We start from the raw sequence: 16,221 nt of genomic DNA, 5'->3' as shown, positions 1-16,221 counted from the left end.
ATCACTTTGCCACACGATTCAAGTTATCCAAAGACTGTTTTTCTTCCTTGGTTTAAATTTAAACTTAATGGACAGTCACAGTCTGAAACAGGGCCGGATTAAAGGATGTTGGGGCCCTACGCTAACCCATATTTTGAGGGCTTTATGCATATTATGGTGATTGGTGTTATTGGTATATTGGTTAATCCGACCCTGCATTAGGGGCCACATAGATACTTACTCATCCACAACAACCAGGGTACTCAAGGTACGAGGCTTGTTAAACTATGCATGCCTTTATTGCCTTATGTCATGTGACAGAAATCACATGCAAGTGATAATAATTCACTGTTCTTAATGATAATTTTAATTTACATTCAAACATCTGTGGGAACATATAACACAAAATGATGGATCACAGACATAAAAAAACCCAAAAAACTTCAGCCCCAGGCAGTAAAGTACAAAAGCATTAGCAAGTGCATAATATAACATCCACTGAGGACAATGGGTCAGTGACTTTGTTAGTTTACCAGAAAGTCCAGCAGCTATATTAAAGCCCTGTAAAAATCACAATTATTATTTTTTTTTTAACAGCAAATAGGAAGATAAATGCACTGACATCGTCAAAATCAATGCCAAAGTTATTCAACCACTTTACAATAGCTTGTGAAACGGTGTTGTAATTAACCGCCTGTAGGTAAAGTCTATCTGCAAGGACAGCTTTCAGTTCTACGTCAGATGCATGTTCACCATTTAGGCCTTGCAAAACAAATAGATCTTGGGCCTCAGTCGGCCCGTCAGTGACCACTGACAAGCAAGCAGGCTGTTTTACCAATTCCATAATCTTCTGCTTGTTATACTCGGCAACTTTAAGTAAGTACTCACTTCTCAGGTGGGTTGATGAAGGAATCGCTCTACCATTTGATACATTCAGTCTGAAGAATTTAGTATTTTAATTTCCCGCCTAGATTGCATATACTGTAGTCACATGACATAATCACTGCACACCACTATGTGCATAGCGAATATTACACGCAGGCAAACACAGAGCTGTACAGTTTAGTTAATGTGATTTTTTTTGGTATGAAATACAACTAATATTTATGAAATAATTCATTTTTATTAAGAATATTGAAAAAATCTGTGGTACTGGGTTAATTTCACAATAGGCACCTAACCCATGGGGCAGAAGGGGCACGTGCCTCCCACTTTGACTATGGGGGGGGTCAAACTATATATCTTGTCCCCCCCACACACACACACTTTTTTTGTTGATTATTTATGTATTATACCTTGTTGTGTTTGGCATTGGTTTGCTTTAAAATCTTTAAAATAAAATACAAAAATGGAAAAGTATTCAGAGGATGGGCCACATTTATAAACAATCACAATAAATTCTCCCTACACGCACAAACACATTGGTCTGCACCATGGCTAACATTAGCTATTAGTAGCTATTAGAAATTAGCTAGCAGTAAGAAAAAATGTGGTTAAGTGACTGTGAACTTAGCAGGCCATCAGAGAGACGAGTGCACAAAATATCCTTAAATACAGGCATATGATTTTTTATTTAATTACTCATAGAAATATCTGAAGGAAGACCAGATATAAGACCATTATTAAAAGAAAACAAGTAAGGAAGAGGGAGTATCAGACTTATTAAAAATTAAATAATGTTGGGGTTTAGAAATTAGGGTAATGTTGCCACGGGGCCATGAACAAGTTCTAATTCAATTCCCACCAAAATCTTTTACTTTTAATTTAGATTAAGAAGTAGTATACATGCACCAGTATTTGCACATGTCCTCTGCACATCCGATACACACTAAAAGGGCAATCCCAAAAGGTCTAGGAATAAGAATACGAAGAATATGCTCAAAAGAAAGTGACTATGTAAAACAAAGAAATGTATTAAAAACAAATCTTAAAAAAGAGGTTACAAAGAAAGAATTATAGAGACGGAGTTAAGAAAAGTGGATAAACTAAAAAGAGATGATCTACTAGATTATAAAAATAGAGATAAAAAGGTCAAAAGAGTCCCATTAGTAATGACTTACTCTAAACTTTTGCCCAATATTTCTAAGATAGTTTAGAAACACTTGCGGATTCTACATAATTCAGAAAAAATGAAAAAAAGTATTTCTTAAGGCCCCAGTTGTAGCATTCAAAAGAGAAGCTAATTTAGGTGATATTTTAGTTCACAGTAAACATAAAAGAATAATTGACAAAATAGGTTCTACGAACATGTGCACCAGTAGATGTAAAGTGTGTAAATACATGGACAAAAGTAAAAATATAATTAAACATAAGAACACCACATATCCACTAAAACCTAATACCTACTGTAAAAAAGCAATGTTGTTTATGGAATAGCCTGTGAAAAATGTGATGAAATCAGATATGTTGGAGAGACTGGAACTACTTTATATAAAAGAATTCAGAACCACCTTTCATTAATTAGAAATAAAAAAAATGAATGAACCAATAGTGCAGCACTTCACCAGTCAAGGACATGACATAAATGATGTAAAGTTTGTAGTATTAGAACAGCTAAAATTAGACAATGCGACATATAGAAGAATAAAAGAAAGTACATGGATAAATAGACTGAACACGATTATGCCAGCGGGACTCAACAGAAAAGAATGAACTAATTAACTTCAATAAATATATAACATTTAAATAAATAAACAAAATTCAAAGTTGTGCATGCTGATGCGCTGGGGAGGCCAAATCAAGACTGATCCTCAGAGCCAGCATTGCATGATATAATAAAAATATAAGTTTATGTAACGTAATGTTAATTAGAATTAATACAGATTCAAAGATAAAAGTAAAAATGATGTCACAAGATATAGAACACCATTACATCATGTAAGAATAAATCATGGATTTGAATGTAAACAACAACAAGTAGTTGTCATGCCGTCAAAAACCTATAAATACCTCCAATGTATTGATTCAAACACATGCTCCCTTGAGAAAGATATGTACAACATATCGAAACGTTGGGCAGCTGGCTCTTTGAGCTAATATATATATATATATATATATATATATATATATATATATATATATATATATATATATATACAGTGCCTTGCGAAAGTATTCGGCCCCCTTGAACTTTGCGACCTTTTGCCACATTTCAGGCTTCAAACATAAAGATATGAAACTGTAATTTTTTGTGAAGAATCAACAACAAGTGGGACACAATCATGAAGTGGAACGAAATTTATTGGATATTTCAAACTTTTTTAACAAATAAAAAACTGAAAAATTGGGCGTGCAAAATTATTCAGCCCCTTTACTTTCAGTGCAGCAAACTCTCTCCAGAAGTTCAGTGAGGATCTCTGAATGATCCAATGTTGACCTAAATGACTAATGATGATAAATAGAATCCACCTGTGTGTAATCAAGTCTCCGTATAAATGCACCTGCACTGTGATAGTCTCAGAGGACCGTTTAAAGCGCAGAGAGCATCATGAAGAACAAGGAACACACCAGGCAGGTCCGAGATACTGTTGTGGAGAAGTTTAAAGCCGGATTTGGATACAAAAAGATTTCCCAAGCTTTAAACATCCCAATGAGCACTGTGCAAGCGATAATATTGAAATGGAAGGAGTATCAGACCACTGCAAATCTACCAAGACCTGGCCGTCCCTCTAAACTTTCAGCTCATACAAGGAGAAGACTGATCAGAGATGCAGCCAAGAGGCCCATGATCACTCTGGATGAACTGCAGAGATCTACAGCTGAGGTGGGAGACTCTGTCCATAGGACAACAATCAGTCGTATACTGCACAAATCTGGCCTTTATGGAAGAGTGGCAAGAAGAAAGCCATTTCTTAAAGATATCCATAAAAAGTGTCGTTTACAGTTTGCCACAAGCCACCTGGGAGACACTCCAAACATGTGGAAGAAGGTGCTCTGGTCAGATGAAACCAAAATCGAACTTTTTGGCAACAATGCAAAACGTTATGTTTGGCGTAAAAGCAACACAGCTCATCACCCTGAACACACCATCCCCACTGTCAAACATGGTGGTGGCAGCATCATGGTTTGGGCCTGCTTTTCTTCAGCAGGGACAGGGAAGATGGTTAAAATTGATGGGAAGATGGATGGAGCCAAATACAGGACCATTCTGGAAGAAAACCTGATGGAGTCTGCAAAAGACCTGAGACTGGGACGGAGATTTGTCTTCCAACAAGACAATGATCCAAAACATAAAGCAAAATCTACAATGGAATGGTTCACAAATAAACATATCCAGGTGTTAGAATGGCCAAGTCAAAGTCCAGACCTGAATCCAATCGAGAATCTGTGGAAAGAACTGAAAACTGCTGTTCACAAATGCTCTCCATCCAACCTCACTGAGCTCGAGCTGTTTTGCAAGGAGGAATGGGCAAAAATTTCAGTCTCTCGATGTGCAAAACTGATAGAGACATACCCCAAGCGACTTACAGCTGTAATCGCAGCAAAAGGTGGCGCTACAAAGTATTAACTTAAGGGGGCTGAATAATTTTGCACGCCCAATTTTTCAGTTTTTTATTTGTTAAAAAAGTTTGAAATATCCAATAAATTTCGTTCCACTTCATGATTGTGTCCCACTTGTTGTTGATTCTTCACAAAAAATTACAGTTTCATATCTTTATGTTTGAAGCCTGAAATGTGGCAAAAGGTCGCAAAGTTCAAGGGGGCCGAATACTTTCGCAAGGCACTGTATATATATATATATATATACACACAGTGGCATTTTACAATCACACAAGCCTCTTTTTACTTTAGTAAAACATAGAAACTTAGTTGTTCTTTGCAGATATTAATGTTGAGTTTTCATATCGAAACATGTATGCTTACTAATAATTTAAACTCACATTCGTTTAATAATAAACATTTAGGTATGTTATATCCCTGAAAAAGTAAAAAATGTAGAAATAAATGCTACTCAATATTTACCAATGTAGCTCATGATCACTAGCATAGCTACACTGTGGCAACACAACTGTACTTAACATATGAGCAGTGTATAGTTGATCTGCACTGCCTGTAATATCGTCATGAATTGGCTGTGTGAGGGCTAGCATTTAGTGTTTTAACCAATTAGCACTAAGCATTGCAATGTGAGGGCAGGTGCTTATTGTTTCAAAGTATCAGCACCAAGCATTGTCCTGCAATAGAATTTTTTCTTTCTGAAAGTGTTGTAGCAGCTGGTTTTACTGTAATAATTGAGCTCAGCAGTCTGATGACAAAACGTGAAAAACATTCTCTAGCATCCAGCACTACATTTAAAACAAAGCCGAGCAAGGAATATTTTAACTGTTAACATACATATATCAATATATATCAATAAACAAGCCATATTATAACATTTTGATCATGTTATTGTTTGTGTTTGTTTAGCACTTCCCTTTAATAAGCTGCATGTTGGAATTCTAGGTGCTGTACAGCATTGTGCAGATATGCCACTGGAACTGGTTCTGCCATTTAGTGCTACTTGTGTTTGTACTTAATAAATGCTCAGTTAGTAGATATTCTATATTTTATGTTGAAGCACCTGTCCAATTTTGTGGGTTTACTATTACAAAAACCGTAACTTGAAAAAGATTGAACAGTAACAACGAGGTTTACCAGAGCTTCTTAACAAAAAATTATACTTTTAGCAAAAAATAATAATTTGCCTCACTGCAAAATGTGTAAATTGAGCATGTTTCATATATTTTATTCTGCAGACTGATGTCTCTGACATAGGACTAGGGACGGATCTTTCCCAGGAAAGTATGGAGCATTTGGTATTGTACATTAACACAGAGACTTAGAGACCAGGTATGCTGTAATCGAGAAAGAAATGCCTAGCCGTCATAAAAGAGCAAAATTAATCAAAAGCATGGACCCTGCTGTCCAAATGCAGTTTTTGTAAGTCCCAAAAACGGCGACCTTGCATGGGCCCCAGTTCTGCTGGGGGCCCTGGTCTGAAGTATTGAAAAGTAACATGAGGATGAACTGGAGGTCAAACAAGGTACCACAGATACAGTGTACAGTGTGGTGGTGGATCTGTCTGTGTTTGCATCTCTCAAACTGGGGCTGGGTATTTGGTGAAACAGAATGATACCTTGACATCTGTCAATATTGACCTTTCCACTAACCCATTAAGTACCAAATTAATCTTTCTTTGAAATAAATCAGAACACAAGCTTGAGACATAGGCATACTGGCTGTTTGCAGCAAACTCCTACCATTCTAAAGGTTTTCAAGTAAAAAGTGCCCGTAATCAGACCAGTGACATTTCACATGGTCTGTGAAGCTCAACACAAACAAAATGGAGCCCATCACTGTGGGTTGGAAAACACAAAGAAATGTATAATGTTAGGCTTCAGTTTCTTATTTTATATTGAGGTGTCATAGAAGCATCTGAAGGGCTATATTTGTAGAATTAACAGATACATTTGAATGTAACTTTTGCAGTTCACAAAAGTAGAGTAAGTTATCATAACAATACAGTTAAAGAGAAAATTAAAATAACAGGTAGATGCCGGTTAAAAATGCTCCTAAACATTACAAAGTAGCCTCTCCTCAAATGAGGACAAGGGCACTTAATGGGTTAAATTCTTCCTAGTTACTAATTTAATGTTCACTCAGCTTTCTTATAGGTGTACTGAAATATGAGTTATAAAGTATAATTAAACCATAGCCATGAATAGGTCACATGCTGTAATGCTGAGAGCCCTTTTGTTAAGCAAGCACTCTCGTTTCTGAACTTAGTAAAGTGTAATGAGAATGGATTTCTAATTACCATGCAGTGTATCTGTTATCTCTATGGGATCAATTACATTTACCCACATGAAATACAATTCTCCTTCACAGCATGGATGCAATTACATTACATTTCATTTGCATCTGCATCCTCAGTGTAAAACTTAACTATGATATGGCTCAGTGTTAAAATGAGGGATCATTAAATTTATCTATATACATATTTTATTTTTAAAAGAAGCATAAGAGAAACTAAATAAATACTTACGTTTACAGCAATAAATCACTAAAGTAATTCTCACAGGGCACATTGAAGGTGTTTGTCATAATAAATACCATACTCTCTTCACACAACGTTTTGCACGAAGGTATGTTCACAGCTATACACCAACGCTTTTAAATGGCCGTTTTCCCCCACAGAAACATAAAGAAAATATGAAAAAGGAAGAGATCAGGGAAGGTGTTATTTCCAGAGAGGATGTGGGTACAGGACGCTGGCACATTGTTAGCCTTGGGCAGTTTATACAATGTTTTTCAGGATTTTTGTTTATGGGGGGACACCTTGTCAGTTTCCTGCTCCCAAGGCACAGAGCCCAGAGGGGCTGGAGGGAGTGCAGTAAAGTGCCTCTCAATGACGTTCGTGACATCTTGGCTTCCTAAACTGTGATGATTACTGCGTAGGGCACGATTACACTGCCCTCTTCCTCTACTGATTCACCAAGCTGTCTTTATAGAAGAATTAGTGGAACTAGTTAGCCTGTCACATTTTGTTTCCTGTGAACTTGAATCCAGAGGAAAGTTTGTGTGTAGTGGAGATTTACATTCATAACATGCATTCATGTATTCAAGTACTGTATATGAGTATGCAGGTATAGCATTGAGCATGAATCTGTGTATTGCTCGATCAAGTAACATTTATATATCCCTTTGCGGGCCATTGTCGGACATGGTCCGACATTGCAATTATTCCTATCCGGTCCATTGTCGGACCCTGTCCGACATCATCAAAAAAACGCAAAAAACGGGTTTCTAGTCGTTTTTTCTCCGGAAAAAGCCAAGAAAACCATTCAATGGCCGAGTGGGAGCGACAGGAGCCGAGACAAGCCGATAAAAAAAAAATGAAAACATAAAAAGGCGTCTCTCATGATTAGTCATACTTGCCATTGGCATCCCATATGGGCGGTCATAAGGAAACAAGCTGGATTTTACTGTATCAGCGCACAGAGACTATCACGGGCATTTGCAGAGCTTTTTTGAGATGTTATAGTAATAAAATAATGACTTGGATTGCATTATTGAGGAGTTTGGTGATAAAACGAGTGATCAGGAGATGATTGATGGGTACGACTATTATCATTATTATTATTTATTTATTAGCATATGTGAAAGCGATAGTGAACGAAAGGGTGGGGCGGGGCTGGAGATGCCTAGTGAGTGCTTTGTTGATATGCAGGGCCTTTTAAACCCGGTTGACTGTGAAAAAAAAATACTTTTAAACAGCGCGTCTAAAATTAACTGCTCATGTGAAAATAAATTGGACCTGACGCGCCTGACACGCACTTAATAAATGGACTGCAAAGGGATATACAATACATATGCTTGTAATTATTTTTTGTTGCTCATCAAGCATAGTTTAGATGCTTCTAATACCACATCAAATCGTCAGTCGAATACCTAGTATCTTATTTGTGCTTCAATAACCAACATGTCCAATGATCCACAAGGAAATGATTTATATCTTACCTCAATCTAAATACCATCTAAATACAAGCTCCCCTTGCAGATGAGGTGTGGTGATGTAGAAATGAGCAGTCGTAGGAGGCACCTTTGCAATAAGTCAGTTAGTTAAGTCCTTTAATATAGGTAAGGGAATACTGTTGAGCACAGCAAGCTTGTCCTGGGTAGAATAGACATGGAAATGCACAAACCTACATTATTCATGTATAGTATGTCCAAAATGTCCAAAAGGACATTCTGACTTTGGAAAGAGTAAGCAGACAAAACCCAGGACCTAAAGGAATGAGCTATGAAGCTAGGTTGAGGGTACAGAATTTATGTGGCCTTGAACAAAACAAAATTATGGGGACTTCATTGAAGTCTTTGAAAACTTAAAAGGAGTTGAAACAAGGACCAGAAGACACAAATAGCAATCAGGTGGAGACTTAGGACACAGTGACACTTATTCACACAGAGGAGGTTGTGTATGGAAGGGTTTACAAAGCCATGCATTGATCCTGAATCATTGGCATCCTTTAAGACCCATGACAATATTTTGAGATCAGTTACCAGGAACCGGACAAGCATTGATGGCCCGAGTGGCCTCCTTCATAAATTGTCTTCATCCACAGAGCTGGGTAGCACAAGCACATAACCATGTAAGCATGTATTAACTTCATTTTCTAGGGCCAGGGGAGAAGGTCAACACCTCAATCATCTCTTCTACTAGAGGAAACCATTCAGTCTCCATGCCTCAAGCCTGGTTTGGACTAGAGGAAGCAATTCAGTCTCCATGCCTCAATCATCTCTTGGACTAGAGGAACCCATTCAGTCTCCATGCCTCAATCCTCTCTTGGACTAGATGAACCCCTCGTCCTCACACCACTGGCACCCAGTGTCCCCCATGTTTACACAAGCATAGACCCCCCCCCCCCCGGTCTCTCCCCCCATTTGTACTATCTAACTGCGTATGCCTTAGCTGCAATATACATAGGCACTTAGAATTATTGTTAGTTTTATTTCGTACTGCACGTCACAAACAACAACATACAAAAATTAGAAAAATTAACAATTAGAAACAAAGCATTAATATCATACTGTTATCATACACACACGTATTGCAAAATAACACAAAGCAAATTAAATATCTACTTGCTGAAGCGATTTTTATTTTAGCCAATGAGGTGTTCACTTGTGGCAGCAGCAATGCACTAGCAAAAGTCACAAGGCAGTGACGTCAGCTCACTAGCAACAAGCCTACTATGTTGGGAATGGATTATTTCAATGCAGCGGGTTTGTGCATTTGAGAAAGGAGAGGAAGACTCATGAAATTAATTGGAGACTGTAGTTGATGAGAAGCAATTACCATCCGCAGTACGCATTAAAACGGTGTACTGCTTTTTATACGAAAAATGAGAAAAAGCAGATTGAGTAGAAGATTTATACTGGACCCTGACGCACCTGATAAAACGAGGGAGTGGTTGTACAGTATTTGTTATTAGCCTATTTGTTTTTCTATGGGTCTCTCGCTATATCGCGGCCCTCGATATATAGCGGATTTATACTGGACCCCGACACCTGCCAGTATTTTGTGTTTAGACCTCCAGAGAATCCGTTAATCTTGACATATTCGCTGCATCTTTCCTTATTAGGAAGTGTACTTTTACTTGTCAGGAATACATTTATTTTCAAATGCAGCTCACACAACTTACATAGCTGTGGAAATCTGGGTAATTTATCATGACAGCGCAGTCCTCCTTTTTTTTTTATCAAATTGGAGACTAATTATAAAATTAAAATGATTCATTTTTATAAAATTAAATAGTTTATACTTAATACATCTACAACTTATGTTGTTTTTTTTAATAACAGGATAGGACCAACAAAAAACACAATTTCACAAATTCTACTTGTGTTTTCTTTCACTATAAAGCAGGCTTTTGGCTGTATTGCCTCTCTTATATGTCAGCACACAGATTGAAAATATGCATTACTGTTTCATAAAGGTGACCAGTTTGCTTTTGTTTGTGATGCATTTTAAAACAAATGTTAATATGAATTAATGCTAAAAACACAGTCTCTTTGAACCATTGCAAGTATTCTGTGTATACTCAAATTCACAAAGAAATTTACATTTGTTCATTGTGTTTTTTTATGTGCTATTTGGAGTTCAGTGTTATTCATTCCTGTCCTTATCGTGGCTCTGATAAGTATTTGTACACTTGGTATACAAATCCTTACTTGATCCAGTGTACCAGTATGTATGTATGACAACCATAGAAACTTCATACGATGTCCAGGCAACACTAACATTAAGCAGTCATATATGACTCAACATATAAATTCCAACATGTCTGCCTTATATGTTGAATTTTTCATTGTATGTGACAATGTTTATAATTGTATGTTAAATTCACAACATATATGTTAAATATATTATACATACATAACACAGAAGAAGCTATTTTTCCATATGGGAGGTTTCATAATAAAGGTTTAAATAAAACAGTAACTTTAAAAAAAAAAAAATGGGTTTCAATCCTAGTACCTTGATTATATTGGCTCACTCATTATCACTGATATGACAGCCTCGTTAATTAATTGGGGCCAATGTTGAAATGCTTTGTTTGAACTATATTTTAATGTTTGCTGCAGTCTGCAGAGTACTGAGGGGCCTGCTACCACTAAAGAAAGAAACAGGTGATGCCAATAATGAAACTGTTACCCCAAAGACCCTTACACACTGTATGTTTTTCTGTTTTGATTTTGCACCTGTCAAATAAATCAGAAGAATGAATGATTACACCGTGTAACAATTTTTTTTTTTTTTTGGTTCCTGGGTAGTAAGTGTTATTTCCTATTTGCTTATGCCTCAAAAGTATAGAAAATGGTTATTATTCCCCACAAACTTTGCTTTTGTGACCAGGACAGTGATATTTTGAAATTCACCTATTTTCCAGAACATTCCAGATAGATTCAGTGCTGAGTACTGGGCAGCAGTGTGGAGTAGTGGTTAGGGCTCTGGAGTCTTGACCGGAGGGTTGTGGGTTCAATCCCCAGTGGGGGACACTGCTGTTGTACCCTTGAGCAAGGTACTTTACCTTGATTGCTCCAGTAATAACCCAACTGTATAAATGGGTCATTGTATGTAAAAATAATGTGATATCTGTATAATGTGAAATAATGTATAATGTGATATCTTGTAACAATTGTAAGTCGCCCTGGATAAGGGCGTCTGCTAAGAAATAAATAATAATAATAAAATAATAATAATGAGTAAACTTGGAGTAACTTCTAGAACTTTCTAGAACTTTCTAGTACTTTCCAGTAATATAAATAGTAGTATAAATACAGGGGCCTTAAGCCCACCAGTTCAGTTTAGTTCCAGCTGCCTAAGTGGATACATATCTGCATTTTTCTGAGATGGCATCAAGGTCATAGGAGACTTCAAAATGGTGGCATTCCTGATGGGTCTCCAAGGCGGTTTTACCAAGTTTCCCTGCTATCTTTGCCTTTGGGACAGCAGGGACACCAAGGCACACTACCACAGGCGGGACTGGCCACAGCGGACCGAGTTCTCTGTGGGGAGGAACAACGTCAAGTGGGAGCCACTGGTGGACCCCCGGAAGGTGCTGATGCCATCACTGCACATCAAATTGGGCCTTATGAAACAATCTGCCAGGGTGCATCAAGACTCAGAATGTGCTTCACGCACTGCCAGGGTGCATCAAGACTCAGAATGTGCTTCGCGCGCTGCCAGGGTGCATCAAGACTCAGAATGTGCTTCGCGCGCTGCCAGGGTGCATCAAGACTCAGAATGTGCTTCACGCGCTGCCAGGGTGCATCAAGACTCAGAATGTGCTTCAAGCGCTGCCAGGGTGCATCAAGACTCAGAATGTGCTTCACGCGCTGCCAGGGTGCATCAAGACTCAGAATGTGCTTCGCGCGCTGCCAGGGTGCATCAAGACTCAGAATGTGCTTCACGCGCTGCCAGGGTGCATCAAGACTCAGAATGTGCTTCACGCGCTGCCAGGGTGCATCAAGACTCAGAATGTGCTTCGCGCGCTGCCAGGGTGCATCAAGACTCAGAATGTGCTTCACGCGCTGCCAGGGTGCATCAAGACTCAGAATGTGCTTCACGCGCTGCCAGGGTGCATCAAGACAACCATCATTTTATATTCTGAAAATTGATACTTTTATTTTCAAAAGAAAAGGGGGTACTGAAACGGAAACAACACAGCAGAGGTCAGTGAAAAAGAAAAGCTGGAGCATTCAAGAAGAGCATCAAGTTGTTCAGAAAGATTGGGAAGCATCGTTTTGTGTAATTGAAAAACAGGGTAAGCCATATTGTCTGCTTTGCTCATCTTTCCTGACAGTTTGCAAGACGTATAACATAAAACAACACTTTGAAACTCGGCATGCAGAGTTCCACAAAAAGTACCCTACTGGTGGTGAGTACAGAATCTTAAAAATAGGGAATCTGAAATGGGATTAGAAACGCAAAAGTCATCTCTTACTGCTGCCTTGACTGAGTATCAGTTGGTGACTTTAGCGTAATTTGCTGGCTTCTAGCAAGAAAATGAAAGCCGTTTAGTGATGCGGAACTTGTGAAAGAATGGCATCCAGCGAAGTGCTTTTTCAACATATGAGAAACAAAGACGAAGTGATTCATAAAATATTTATGTTGCAACTCAGCAGAGATACAGTTAGTAGCCGTGTTCAGCTTTTAGCTGACAATCTGTCAGATCAGTTACGGGGGAAAATAGGAGAGGCTAACGCAATAAGCCTGGCACTTGACGAGTCAACAGATAAGGGACGTTGCACAGTTATGTGTGTGGATGAGCTGTATTAACAGGGATTTTGAAATTGCAGAGGAACTTCTTGCATTGCACGCATTGCTCGCGGAGAAGATGTTTTTAGTGGGCTACAAGAAGTCTGTTCTAATTTTGGAGTTGAATTTAAAAATGTAGTCGCAGTAACGACAGATGGCTCACGTTCCATGACTGGAAAACATAAAGGTCTGGTCAGTTTTATTGAAAAAGAGAAACCAGGCCTTATTGCTATCCACTGTTTGATACATCAGCAAGCTCTGTGCTCAAAACTGGGAAGTGGTCGCTTGCAGGAAGTTATGAAAACTGTCAATGAGACCGTAAACAAAATTCTCAAACATTCACTGCAACATGGTTTGTTTATTCAACTTGTTTTGAGTGCACAGGATAGCAACTATGAAGACCTACTTTACCTCAGCACGGCTCGGGTCATGCAGAGAGTTTCTGAATTGCTCCCAGAAATATGCAAAATGCACGATTTAGCTCAGTTAAACAATGACAGTGGCTGCTGGATTTGTCATTCCTCATAGATTTAACTCTGATGCTAAATCGTCTGAATTTGGAACTCCAAGGAAAAGACAGGCCTCTGAACATTATTCTCCAGAAGATTTCGACCTTCATGAACAAACTTGATCTGGTCATCATGCAAATGCAAAAAAAAGATGTAACACACTTTCACAATGTCCGTTCAAGTGTAGAAAAGTTGGATATGGAGGAAAACCTGGACACCTGGTTATGCTGTGTTGCTTACTGAGGTAAAAGAAAACTCAGTTTGTCGAGACTCCCTTTGATTTCCCAGTTGCAAATGCAGGTGAGATTGCTGAATGTCTCGGCATTGCAAAAGAAGACTTGGAAAACGAATTGCTTGAGCTGCAAACAGAGGGAGAAACTGCAGAGGAGCAAATGCAGAGGGTACTTTAGAAATGTGGAAATGCATTGGAAAAATAAGTCTAAGAAATGCAGTAGCAGAAATTCTATCAGTGTTTGCTTCAACATACACATGTGAATCAACATTTTCTGCGATGGGGAGGAATTAAACAAAACTCCGATCCATCTAACTGACAAGCATGTGGAGGCAGAGCTGAGATCCACTGTTACTTCACTTGCCAGATTTCAACACCATCGCTCAAAGTGTTAATGCCCAGCAGTCCCACTGAGCCACAGTAAGTCCATTTTAATTTAGCTTTGTTCTAATATGCTTATATGGTAATAGTTCACTGTGATTAAAGGTCATACATACTAGTTATATAGCTGGTCAGTTTTATTGAAAAAGAGATATAGCTACACACATGTATATTTTGATAGATATCCTATGTGTATTGCAGCTACAAAGCAAATTGCAGAAAACAGTTGTAAATACAAGTAAAAAGTCAGTAGTACCCACAATGCCAAGCAGCAATAGGCAACACTTTACTTTAAGTGTCTCTAATTGCTGTATATTTACATAGTAGTTACTTAGTAAATACATGTGTACTTACACATAATTACACTGTTATTATTCATAGTTACAATGTACATAATGTGTAAATCATTGTTCATGATATAATCCTAACCCTGAACCATATAACCATATCCCAAACGCTAACCCTAACTCTAAACCTAACCCTAGCATGCAGCTGTTTAAAAATCATGAATTAAGTAATAAAGCAGTATCACATGTCAACCTCAGGAATGATTACTCTAATGCTGGTGTGTAAATATTCCCTTGGTTACATGTGTTGCTACTTCATTATTCCAGATTTAGAAACCTCAGACCTTTCATCCACCAGTTGAAAACAAGCAAAACTTTGAAAAAGTAAACAAAGATTTAAGAAAACCTTTAAAATAACAAGAAGAGCACTGTTTACTGGTTTGTAATCGCAGTAAAAATCCTTTGTTCAGACATTACCTTGGTCATAGAAGTTTTGTGTACCTTTCTGACACGATTAATTACCGGACGATAATACCCTCTATCACAGTTCCTTATTTCAAACTGAAACAAGCCATAATAAATCAATATGGATACATTGTCTATTCAGTAAATCTACTCATGTATCATAAATCTAACTTTACAAGCTTTCATCCGTGTCAGAAATGAAAACACTTTTTTTCTGAAGCCCTCTGCTGTATCCTTGTCAAATGTTCTTTTTTGGCATAGGTCTGATTGTTATTTGTGAGGCCCGCTGGGATGAAGGGCGGCACTTTGATGTGATAAGTGATTTAGTGTTAAAAGGAAACAAACAAATGGCTCATACTGTACTATAAAAACACCAGGCAGGAAATCCCACCAACTTCAAAAAACCTCCTTCCACAACAATAGCCAGAGACCTTCTTTTTGTCATGTTGGGCATGGTATCGTGAAAAATTGCACAATATACCCCAGGAAACTATTATTCATTTCTCCATCAAATGGTTTTTTGTTCAATGTTAATTTGTTATTTCAGTCACTTTTTGTACCCAGCATGGTTCTACATATTGGCTTCCTTTTTCTCATGCTAATATGATTTGTAAAATTCCATAGAAATTACTTCTCAGGCAATCCATACAAAGAAAAAACTGGCTCTAGATGTCATTTACATTGATTACGTTGTTTCATTGTTCCACAGTGGGTGAATATAGTTATAATGTGTTTAAGTCTTGGGAAGTGTCACTGAACCAACCCATTGGCCAGTCTTATAGTGCTGTAAGTTTTATGGTGATGAAGTGCTTCAGGTTTTATATGTTGAGAGACATGATTTCAGTGAACCACAGACAAGCACAATGGGTCCAGCTCACTGACAGTGGTGTGTTTCCTTTTCTTTTCAATCTGTAATGTTTTGTTTACATACAGTTGGTTATACAGTGGCTCTCAAAAGTATTCACCCCCCTTGGACTTTTCCACATTTTATTGTGTTACAACATTGAATCAAAATGGATTTAATTAGGAGTTTTTGCCACTGATCAACACAAAAAAAGTCCATAA

The sequence above is a fragment of the Acipenser ruthenus genome, chromosome 1, assembly GCF_902713425.1.
Source record: "Acipenser ruthenus chromosome 1, fAciRut3.2 maternal haplotype, whole genome shotgun sequence".
Taxonomy (NCBI): Eukaryota; Metazoa; Chordata; class Actinopteri; order Acipenseriformes; family Acipenseridae; genus Acipenser; species Acipenser ruthenus.
Note: the sequence above shows the minus strand (reverse complement) of the source record.